This window comes from Antedon bifida, chromosome 1, assembly GCF_963402885.1.
Source record: "Antedon bifida chromosome 1, ecAntBifi1.1, whole genome shotgun sequence".
NCBI lineage: Eukaryota > Metazoa > Echinodermata > Crinoidea > Comatulida > Antedonidae > Antedon > Antedon bifida.
Window position 1 is genome coordinate 28,366,486 of NC_136226.1, and position 13,079 is coordinate 28,379,564.

At 34.0% G+C, this 13,079-nt stretch overlaps 1 protein-coding gene across 4 annotated transcripts in view; it reads left to right on the plus strand.

Moving 5' to 3' along the window:
* LOC144848658 (apoptosis regulator R1-like) overlaps positions 1-13,079 on the plus strand; it is a 45,125-nt gene that overhangs the window by 12,903 nt on the left and 19,143 nt on the right. Inside the window, exon 1 of one of the 4 annotated variants that reach the window (XR_013613905.1) lies at positions 859-893. The exons of the other annotated variants lie outside the window; for them this stretch is intronic. The gene's annotated coding sequence lies outside the window, so the exon portion shown is untranslated. Of the gene's footprint in view, positions 1-858; positions 894-13,079 lie in introns of those variants that run through there. 4 annotated transcript variants of the gene reach the window in all.

Here is a 13,079-nt window from a genome sequence, read left to right on the forward strand (position 1 = left end):
GTACTTTCGTCATTTGATGGCAGTGAGCCATGATCTGCTGCCAAGAGACACGACTTAAGTATGACGGTAATATTAAGTAGGGGGTCAAGTCTAGGTAGGGAGGGGTATGCAAGGTAGTAGAAATTGAGCTTAGAATCATTTTTATATTATTATTCAATTTGATTAATTCAAGATATCATTAATATTAGATTATTATTTAATGTATTAATGATTTTAAATTTTGTACTGTGTAATATTATACAGAATGGGATAAATAAAAATACAAAAAATTATAAATGTATATTAATCTTATTAGAGTCTTATTAGGAATGAGTATGTTCTGTCTAGAATGGCCAAACACAGCATGCGTGAGATACTGTATTCTCAGTTTACTCAGTTGCCACAGAAAAGTACCGCTAATCGGATTTTCCACTTTTAATCCAATAAAAGTATACGATCGGATCGTATATTTATCACTTGATTAAATGTTTAAAATGTCTGGGATTTTCCATTTTTTTAAATATTACTAAAAATGTCAGAACTAAACAGAAAAACAGATTGTTGGAAAAGAATGGAAATAGTTTCCTTGTGGTTTTAGTCGGAGTATTATCATCTGATTGGATGAGCATAAATGAAAGTACAGAGTTTGGACATCAGCGAACGGGATATGATTCACATAAATGTTTTAGATTAAGGTAATTTCCAAACTATGTTTTTGTTGTTGTTGATATTGCGATCATTTTAAAGGAAAACTTCATCCACGGTGTACAGTCTTTGATCCAATCAAGAGCTGTATTTTATCATAAAATTGTATAAACAAAGTAGAAAAATAAAAGTTTGTGCCTGTTACTCGTCATCAAGGATCATCTGCAATGGATGTTCACTTTAGTTTATTCCTTGTGGAAACGTCGTTTGTACGTATGTTTTTTTATATATTTATTTAGGAAAATTACAAGGATAGGCATACACTGTCAGTGTCAGTCTAAGCTCTGTCCACACTATCAAACTAGTTTGACAAAATAAGTGTGATGTGCCCAAATATGGTAGTGATATTCCCAAACATGGTAGTGATATGACATCATCGTTTCCATATATGGACATATCACATGTTGTTGTCGCATAAAGTTTGATAGTGTAGGCTTTAAAGATGGCAATTATTATGCTCTAAATAAACAGTCTTATACAATTAGTCTTTGGGTTAGTTATCTTTTGTCATGAGAAAACAATCCTGACATCTGACAGGATTTGGACCAAGGACCCTGTTTATATTGATACCATAGTTGAGCCTATGTTTCTCCGTGTTTCTTATTTTTGTAGATATAGGTACTGTAGTTAACTACTCATTTGGGAAATTTTGATGTGGTCATTTATTTTCTAATTAGTTCTAGCAACAACTATTGCATTGACGAAATTGCCATGTTAAAGCCAACAATTTGAAAGCTTTGGGGCACAAAGGTTTGCATGCATTATAGTATGTTGGGTAGACGAATGGTACACTTGACTGTCACACAGAGAGATCCTGGTTCAATTCCCAACAGTCCAGTCAGCATGAGTACCTGGTTGAAAATGCTAGGGAGGATTAGGCGGCATGGAAAGGAACTGGCCACCCTACCACATAATGCCGAGGTTTAGTACAATGAGCTCCTAACAACAGCTCATTCTCCTACTGTACGTTCAAAATGAATACTTTACGTTTACCTATTTTTTAGTACTTTACTAAATGTATATTTTTTGTTAATAAAAGACAGACAACTAAGATAAGAGATGATAAATTAAAAATGCATAATACTGCAGATTTAATTGCAATAAACTAACTGTATGGATAGCACTTTGCTATCACTGAAAATGGGTATTTTAGTAGTCTAGTGTAGATGAAGTCACGGCGCCAGATATGTCATATCTGGTGTTTTTTTTAGAGAAGATTGCAAGATACATAAACTTTCTTTATTTCAGTAACGTCGAACGATTGCGTTGTATTAAACCTCAACCTCGGATTATGAAACTGGTGTACTGTAGGTGGTCTTCTAATGTCCACTCTTCCTAATATCCCACTCTTCCTAATATCTCACTCTTTCTAATATCCCACTCTTCCTAATATCCCACTCTTCCTAATATCCCACTCTTCCTAATATCCCACTCTTCCTAATATCCCACTCTTCCTAATATCCCACTTGTTCTAATATCCCACTCTTCCTAATATCCCACTCTTCCTAATATCCCACTCTTCCTAATATCCCACTCTTCCTAATATCCCACTCTTCCTAATATCCAACTTTTCCTAATATCCCACTCTTCCTAATATCCCACTCTTCCTAATATCCCACTTGTTCTAATATCCCACTATTTCTAATATCCAACTCTTCCTATAAATATCCCACTCTTCCTATAAATATCCCACTCCTCCTAATATCCCACTCTTCCTAATATCCCACTCTTCCTATAAATATCCCACTCTTCCTAATATCCCACTCTTCCTAATATCCCACTCTTCCTAATATCCCACTCTTCCTATAAATATCCCACTCCTCCTAATATCCCACTCTTCCTAATATCCCACTCTTCCTATAAATATCCCACTCTTCCTAATATCCCACTCTTCCTATAAATATCCCACTCCTAATATCCCACTCTTCCTAATATCCCACTCTTCCTATAAATATCCCACTCCTCCTAATATCCCACTCTTCCTAATATCCCACTCTTCCTATAAATATCCCACTCTTTCTAATATCCCACTCTTCCTAATATCCCACTCTTCCTAATATCCCACTCTTCCTAATATCCCACTCTTCCTAATATCCCACTCTTCCTAATATCCCACTCTTCCTAATATCCCACTCTTCCTAATATCCCACTCTTCCTAATATCCCACTCTTCCTAATATCCCACTCTTCCTAATATCCCACTTGTCCTAATATCCTACTCTTCCTAATATCCCACTCTTCCTAATATCCCACTCTTCCTATAAATATCCCACTCCTCCTAATATCCCACTCTTCCTAATATCCCACTCTTCCTAATATCCCACTCTTCCTAATATCCCACTCTTCCTAATATCCCACTCTTTCTAATATCCCACTTGTCCTAATATCCCACTCTTCCTAATATCCCACTCTTCCTAATATCCCACTCTTCCTAATATCCCACTCTTCCTAATATCCCACTTGTCCTAATATCCCACTCTTCCTAATATCCCACTCTTCCTATATCCCACTCTTCCTAATATCCCACTCTTCCTATAAATATCCCACTCTTCCTAATATCCCACTCTTTCTAATATCCCACTCTTCCTATAAATATCCCACTCTTCCTAATATCCCACTCTTCCTAATATCCCATTCTTCCTAATATCCCACTCTTCCTAATATCCCACTCTTCCTAATATCCCACTCTTCCTAATATCCCACTCTTCCTAATATCCCACTCTTCCTAATATCCCACTCTTCCTAATATCCCACTCTTCCTAATATCCCACTCTTCCTATAAATATCCCACTCCTCCTAATATCCTACTCTTCCTAATATCCTACTCTTCCTAATATCCCACTCTTCCTAATATCCCACTCTTTCTAATATCCCACTCTTTCTAATATCCCACTCTTCCTAATATCCCACTCTTCCTAATATCCCACTCTTTCTAATATCCCACTCTTCCTAATATCCCACTCTTCCTATAAATATCCCACTCCTCCTAATATCCCACTCTTCCTAATATCCTACTCTTCCTAATATCCTACTCTTCCTAATATCCCACTCTTTCTAATATCCCACTCTTTCTAATATCCCACTCTTCCTAATATCTCACTCTTCCTAATATCCCACTCTTCCTAAATATCCCACTCTTCCTAAATATCCCACTCTTCCTAATATCCCACTCTTCCTAATATCCCACTCTTTCTAATATCCCACTCTTCCTAATATCCCACTCTTCCTAATATCCCACTCTTCCTAATATCCCACTCTTCCTAAATATCCCACTCTTCCTAATATCCCACTCTTCCTAATATCCCACTCTTCCTAATATCCCACTCTTTCTAATATCCCACTCTTCCTAATATCCCACTCTTCCTAATATCCCACTCTTCCTAATATCCCACTCTTCCTAATATCCCACTCTTCCTAATATCCCACTCTTTCTAATATCCCACTCTTTCTAATATCCCACTCTTCCTAATATCCCACTCTTCCTAATATCCCACTCTTCCTAATATCCCACTCTTCCTAATATCCCACTCTTTCTAATATCCCACTCTTCCTAATATCCCACTCTTCCTAATATCCCACTCTTCCTAATATCCCACTCTTCCTAATATCCCACTCTTCCTAATATCCCACTCTTTCTAATATCCCACTCTTTCTAATATCCCACTCTTCCTAATATCCCACTCTTCCTAATATTCCACTCTTCCTAATATCCCACTCTTCCTAATATCCCACTCTTCCTAATATCCCACTCTTCCTAATATCCCACTCTTTCTAATATCCCACTCTTCCTAATATCCCACTCTTTCTAATATCCCACTCTTCCTAATATCCCACTCTTCCTAATATCCCACTCTTTCTAATATCCCACTCTTTCTAATATCCCACTCTTCCTAATATCCCACTCTTCCTAATATCCCACTCTTCCTAATATCCCACTCTTTCTAATATCCCACTCTTTCTAATATCCCACTCTTCCTAATATCCCACTCTTCCTAATATCCCACTCTTCCTAATATCCCACTCTTCCTAATATCCCACTCTTCCTAATATCCCACTCTTCCTAATATCCCACTCTTTCTAATATCCCACTCTTTCTAATATCCCACTCTTTCTAATATCCCACTCTTCCTAATATCCCACTCTTCCTAATATCCCACTCTTCCTAATATCCCACTCTTCCTAATATCCCACTCTTCCTAATATCCCACTTCCTCTAATAATAATAATAATATCCTATTACAGAATATTTATAATCCCAACTCTTTCTGAATTTCCCGAAAAAGAGTAAAATGATTCTACATTATACAGCAATGAGTCTTGAGCACGTAAACAAGATTAGAAGGATTATAGTGGATTGCGCAATGATTTCAACAATATCCTTCAACATCCTTAATGCCGGCCGGTATTGCAGATTTTTGCAGTATGGCGTAATACAACTTTCAAAAAAATTGATGTTGCCCTTCAGTGCAGAATCAGTTGAAAAACATATTTTTAAAAATTTTAGCTGATTTTGTGCTAATGACATAAATATGGACAACTACAGTACTACAACTAAAAATGGAAGGGCGTGCCTTCTATTCTACATAATTTTATTTCTTCACTTTGTATGGATTAAAAAAAATTATGAACCTTTGAATTAAATAGTTCAATTAATTCACAAACATTCGTTGGATAATAATATTAATATTATCATTATGTGTAAATTACAAATTTTTTTTATGGTGGGGATTTAAGGGCCTAATGTCATAAATGACTAGTAATCGTATTACTATTAACTATAATGCTACGTTGAAACCAGATGAAGTTGTTTTCACGATTAGTGTAAGCCATTTTTTATTTAATAAATCTTTGGTAAAATACAGGATTTGTAAATATTTCGTGTTTGTGAGTAGAAACTTGGTTTCTCAAACACATCATTATTTTTCTTTCAACATTGTCTGTATTCGACACTAATCATTAAAATCTAATGTAACATTTACTGTATCTATAAATGTAATTGTTCTTTGATTAAAGAATTGTATTTTGTTTGTAATCTATTTTGAAGAGAATATGTCAACATCAGTCTACTGCAGTTACTGCAGTAACTAAATTTTGTTGGCTGCGTTAACATATGGTTTTAGTGTGTTTCAATGTAGAAGTTTATGAGTCAGTCACTGAAATAAACAGTGTGTAGTTTACCCAAAAAAAATGAAGTTACTGCAGTAACTGAAGTAGAATCATTTTAACATGGCCCCTAAATTAGACCAATTTAGAGACCATGTCATCATCTCAATGAGATTTTTTTTTAAACGCTTTTCGCTTTTTTCATTTTTTCCAATATGTAAATTACTTTTTCTTGATTATCTCGTTTGTTTCTCATCAACGTGTACAAATTTGCATTCATCTGATTCCCGTGACCATATTTGGTAAAAATAAGCCATCGTAGAATAATAAAAATGTACTTAATGTGATAATAGGAACATTAGCGAACAGCTAAGGTGAGGGGTCAATCTTGAATCTATTATATGAATAGGAAAATCACCTTTCTGTATCTTTGGGCAATCGTGTAATCTTTGAATTACAGTGTTACAGATTAGATAGCCTGTGGAAGCCACACAAATATGAGTGTCCCCTGAATAGTGACTGGCCTTTGTGATTTTTTAAATATTTTTCAAAATTCATATGCATTCAACAGCGAGTAACTCGCCAATTACAGGATGGATTTAAACTATTTTATAATTCATCATGCTTCTAAACTAAGTCTCATTTGAGGAATGGAGTTGATAGAGTTACAACCCTGGCACTAGGTCAGGATTGAACCCTGTACCCTGGGATTTGAATGCAAGCATGTTAACCACAAAGCTATATAGCTCAATATACACTATATATTCCCCTTGTTCAAAAAAATGACTTATGCTAAAAAAAATGTAAACATTTTGTGCACATATGTGGCAAATGATAATGTAATTCCAGGCCAGACAGAACACATTGAAGAACGTTTTAAAAAACGTTTTATGAGTACAGTAACTCTTATAAAATAAAATTATTAAAAATGATTTGGTCTGTTAGATAAAGGAGTCGATTATAAACTTAATTTCATACTACGACAGTTGGTTGTCTTGTAGTCACGCTCTACATTTTTTCCCGTCATTTTTGCCAATCAAATCATCCTGCCTTGAATTACCACTTAATAATAATATGTAACTATTGTCTATTATTATGATATTTTTTTATTTTCCTTTATGATACCGAACAGAATGTTTTTAATAGAACAGTTTGACGGTTTACATATCCTATTTCTTCGAGCAATATTTTATCTTTTTATATTAACCTGACCGAGATACGGTATATGAATATTTTTGCTTTTTCCATTCATTTATTGCACGTAGAAAATTGTATCTTTCGTGTATATGCATATATAATTTTATTATCTTGTTAATAATTATGTTAATTTTTGTTTAAATTGATCTATTTTTTTTCATGTATAAACTAGTTATTATATTTATAATACCATTTAGTATTTATTATTAATTTCATGTTATTTATGCTAAAAATAAAATTTCTCATCATGTCTATACGGCCATGTACAGTGTTGAAGTTAAGCAATGTTGGGTCGGTTGCATTCTGGATGGGAGACCTTATGGAATCGTGGTGGGTGCCATATATACCGGAGAGTGATGGTGTAATGATAAAATCGGACTAGCATGTGATAGGCATGGGTTTGAACTTATCTTTACCATACTTACTCTATCCTTTAGGCAAGATTCTTTACTCTCATTGCCTTGTTCTTCGGATAGGACGTAAAGCCATTGGTCCTGTGTACATACTGTAGTGCACGTTAAAGAACTTGGTACACTATTAGCAAAGAGAAGGGGATTATCTCCCGGTGTGCTGATCTGGTAGGAGTGCCTAATCCGAATTTCCTCAGTTTCCAGTTGAGCTTGAGGACAAATATAAATACCTTATATTATTATTATTATTATTACTTGTATAGCGCACATTTATAATACAACATTTAATTATAATCAGCGGCGCTTCACATCAATTAGTATCGTAACATGTTTGAAATATAGTGCTTTTAAATGTTTTTTAAACTGATTATAGTCGTCTAAGTGTTTAATGTGACTTGGTAATCTGTTCCAAATTTTGGGTCCTGCTACGGCAGGTATATACCTATACCTTATGTCACGAGAAAGTGTCCCCTAAATAGAGGTGTCTCAGAGGACAATTTCTACAGTAGAGTACCATTCACATACCCAGTACTGTTGTTTTTTTCGTTTTTTAATCCAACCTCAAGCTCACTGGTGTGATGTGTAAATGACCGTTATCTGGAGGTTGTCGGTTCAAATCCCATCTGAGTCAACCTGCAACTTTCTTGCAAATATTTTTAATCTACTAATAGTTTATAAACCAAAACCGACTCTATTATTTGAGTTGAAGGAACTTCTCACTTGAGTATCTGATGCAAAAATCGTTAAATATTATTTCGTAATCAATTATCGTAGCTACTACTACAATACATTATTTTATTATCGCTGTAGAAATAGTGTATTTCTTCACTGTTAAGCGGTTAAAATGAATTGGAATACGTATCTTTATTATGGGTCTATGGAGTACTGTATCCCAAAGCTTTCCATAGAATCAATATGACTCGATTAGTCCATGTAGTAATTTATTAAACGATAATGACATGTATTGTGTGTGCTGTGCATTATATAATATACAATCATAAATTATTGTATTGTGTTCTTTTTATTATCATGATTGTATTTTTGATGTTTGCAGCAGCCTCATTTCCAGCGTATTGTAAAGTTACCAATGAGCTATAATTAGCAATATGCTTATTAGGAGGAGTATTAATAGAACAGACAATTAAGATACCATATTATAATTATGATTATATTATAATAATGTTTGTTATGAATATTATAATTGGCCATCTGGCAAGTAGTCTGGTCGCGGTAATTCATAAATCATAAATGCGGCATAGTAATATGGATTAAATGCTTTCTTTAAAATCCCATTCAATAAATTTAAGGGTCTGTTTCTGCTGCATAAACCGTTTATTTCAAAAATATAATTTTTAGACCGATCGCATTTCTGCCCAATTGGTGTGACCCTTTAGGGAAGAAGCATGTAGTTGAATAGTGTAACATCTAAGCAGTGATGTAGCCATGGGGTTTTCGCAAGAAAAGGGAGCAATCTCTGTTCAAGGCACTAGGTTGTCAAAGGCCTCTGTGAAAATGTGTTCAGGTTGATACCTTACCAACCATACTGGTGGCTACGCCCCTGTTAAGTCCGTGCAACACTACGAGCAATGATCATTGGAATGTACGGCACTATACATACATGTAATGCACTTTATCAATATCATTAGACATTAGACATTTTGCCATTGGCAACCTTTTCTTTTTGGCACCCACCCTATTAGTATTCATTATTATTATACATCATTTGCTTATTTTCCGGCTAGTATACCAACCTTGGCATTGTAAACCTTTTAACACCCAGCCTAAGCTGTAGCTTCACTTCTTTATTTTAATAGCACATTTGCAATTCATTTATCTTCATATTAAGTCGGTTATATATGTCCTATCGTTTCCGGTTTTGTTTGGTTATTACTCTAAATGTAGCTCATTGCATATATTTTGACAGATTAACTCTGAGGGCTCTTTACGTAAAGCGTGGGTTGAAACGATGCTCTGCTAATGCACTATGTACAACTAATGCATTCATTTGGGTCAAACGATACTTCCTCTACGGTTTAATTTCATACAGGCTATATCTATTGCAAAACCGACATGGAAAATGTGGACATGTGATTTTCTCTGGTATTGATTGCTTAAGGTTGTTATACCTTCTTGTAGATGTTGTTTATCGAGTTAAGCGTAAAGAAAATTAACCAATAATAATAATTATTATTGTATCATAAATTTGAATATGTTATCTGATATTTTTTTGCATATCATTTTTATAGATTTTAAGATATAAATTGTCAATACATAGAAAGATTTTCTTTATCCCAGTTTTTTATACTACTGTATACAAATTGATTTCATCTTGTTTATTATTTTTGGATGTAAATTAATTTGCTTGCATGAAAGCGTCCATAATTTTCAAGAATCAAAGCCATCCTTTTTAATTAAAATTATATAAATCTCTCACAAAAGCGTTACAAAATCTTGAGTTTATCACCATTAGGGGCCAAAATATGCACACCTTCTGTCTCTCTTTACATTTTCCAAGTGTTTTTCGCTCAGTTTATGAGCACAATTTATTAAAATATTGAGATTTTCGAAACTTATATTTTTTACAAACATTTTAGACACTCGCAGAATATTCTAGTATTAAAAATTTTTAATCATGATGGTTGTTACTAAATGATAATTCTTAATCGAAGAATATTAAATATGAATATTATTATTAGTATAAAGATGATGATGAAGAGGAAATTGAGAAGTAATAGATGATAAAGAGGTTGGTACCAGCAAAGAGATTTCCTATTAAAGATAAAAGGATGTTGCATAAGGGCACTTAAGATTGGAAGAGACATTTTTACCTCTAAGTACAAAAGTAGAAGAAAGACGAGATAAGGAGGAGGATGTAGAATTTAATAAAGGATAAGAGAGATGGAATTTTTACAAAAGAAACTGAATGTAGGAGGAAATTAAGATTGATACTCAATGTTATTAATATTATAAAATGATACTTAATTTTCTGATTGATAAAAAAAGATGTTTTTCAAATTGAAGAGGATGATAGTTTTTGATTAGAAATGTACAATAAGGAGATGAAAGAAGGGAGTATGTAGTTTGGTGAGATTGAATGGGCAGGTACGGGGCATACTGTAGGTATATTATGTGACTAATGTAATCAGTACAATATAGAACCCCTATTAAAGGGGACACATTAGTATGGAAGGCAATCGCCGCCAAAAATACAAAAGTAAAACAAACAACGTACTTTCACAAACGAACAACGTACTTTCACAAACGAACGATCTAAACTAAAACAAAGAACGTACTTTCACAAACGAACAACCTAGTTTCACAAACAAACAACCTACTTTCACAAACGAACGATCTACTTTCACAAACGAACGAACTAATGTAAAATAAACAACGTACTTTAAAAAACGAACAACGTACTTTTACGCGAACAACGTATTTTTTACAAACGGACAACGTACATTGATAAACGAACAACCTGCTTTACCAAACGATGTAGATTGCAGAATGAACTAAGGACTCGTCCATTTTTTAAGTCGGGTATAAAAACACCACATGACCTGAGGAAAATAAAATGTTGTTAATAGTGAGCTCTCTATTTTGTGTCTAAGAATATAGAGTATACACTATATAACTACATACAGTGTAGCATAGGTAAAATTATGGGACCCGCCTTTTATTTCAATTTTTATCATGATGACGTCATCAAAATGAACACAAAGATGGCAATTTTGGAAGGAATTTATCTGAGCAACAACATATAACGTGTAGAAGAATTTGGATGCGTAGAATATAGATGCGCGCTATTTTAAATGAACTATGACGCAAAAGATAAAAATACGACTTTTATAATTCAACTGGCCATAAAATGATGTCACAACATCCGATACGCAACATTTTTACATGAATTCGTATCTAGAAAAAAAAAAAAAAAAAATCTTCCAGAAAACGTTTTCATGAGGGTCACTTTTCCTCCATTTGTCAGGATGAGTTTTGCTTACGCGCGCAGGATACAGGCTTCTCGCTGTGAGATCCCTCTAAGGCATATCCTCTTATCGGAACTTTTGCAATTACCCAACTTAAAAAATGGACGAGTCCTTAGTTCATTCGGCAATCTACATCGTTTGGTAAAGCAGGTTGTTCGTTTATCAATGTACGCTGTCCGTTTGTAAAAAATACGTTGTTCGCGTAAAAGTAGGTTGTTCGTTTTTTAAAGTACGTTGTTTGTTTTAAATTTGTTCGTTCGTTTGTGAAAGTAGGTTGTTCGTTTGTAAAAGTATGTTCTTTGTTTTAATTTAGATCGTTCGTTTGTGGAAGTAGGTTGTTCGTTTGTGAAAGTAGGTTGTTCGTTTGTGAAAGTACGTTGTTTGTTTTACTTTTGTATTTTTGGCGGCGATTGCCTTCCATACATTAGGACCTAAAAAAAAGAGATATCACCTGAATATGTGTTGGCCATGATGTTAAGCATTGGCCCTCTCTCATTTAACTAGCTATGTAGGTCCCTTTAATAGGAGTGCTCCTGAATAGGGGTTCTACTACCAGTGTACGATGGATAACATGGCGGGAGGTGTGCTGTGGGAATAAAGTGAAAAATAAATAACAATCATTGAATAATATATAAATTAGTGTACAATGTATATATTTATTTCAAAATTGGATCATTATTTTGTAAAGTTTATTTCTATGGTAATTATGATGAACATACATTATTTATAGGCCTACATAGTTTGCTTTGTGGTGTTTGTTATTTACACACTTGTGATTGTTACCAAGAAGCAAAAATTATCTTCGCTGATGACTGAAATAAAATGAAAATAGTCAAACAAATTATGTAATGGGTAGAATACATACTGTAATAAACACGTCAGAGAACCAAAGGATATTACCGAAAAATATTTAAAGAACAGTAAGAAAGAATAGATGATTGTTATGTTGAGAAGGAAATCGCGTAGGAGGAGAAACAAGTATGAGGTTACCGTAAATAAACCCCCAAATAATTAAGAAACAAAAGGCGTGGGATGAACAACGTGGGACAAACAAATTAAATCTCGGCAGAAATAATTTATTTAATGATACCACCCAAGATATTGCGAATTGATATTACTTTAAATGATTATTTTGTACAGATACATCTCGAGGCGCTTGTTATTTAAATTAAAGAACAACAAGCTATTGGCATATTGTTTGTTAAAATAGACAAACATCAATAATATTGATGTACCAAAGCAATTTGATTCATTGTGTAATTTAAAACTTACAATACTTCCTATTTCAGATTACAATGTGCTTTTGTCTGATTACATCCCAGTTGTTGATGAGAGGTATCTTTTTAACAATAATGTACACAAATGAATTAAGATTTTATATCCAAGAATCACAATAGATCATTGTTGTGATCCCCCCTGGATGCATTATTTATTTTCTTCTATGAAAACATGAATAATTCATGACTCTAATTATGATATTATAGGGGTCGCTATATATTAACATGGATACCTCATACTAAGGGTCTGCTCATCAACATTATCTGGGGGAGGGACCAGCCCTCCCCCCCCCCCTTAATTTCGCAAAAATTGTAATGCAAAAGATAAGAAATCAAATTAAGCTCAGCCCTTCATTTTACCCTTTTTAGACACTGGGCCCTCCTCCCCCACCTATTTCAAAACCCTGCATTTGCCATTGTTTTTTA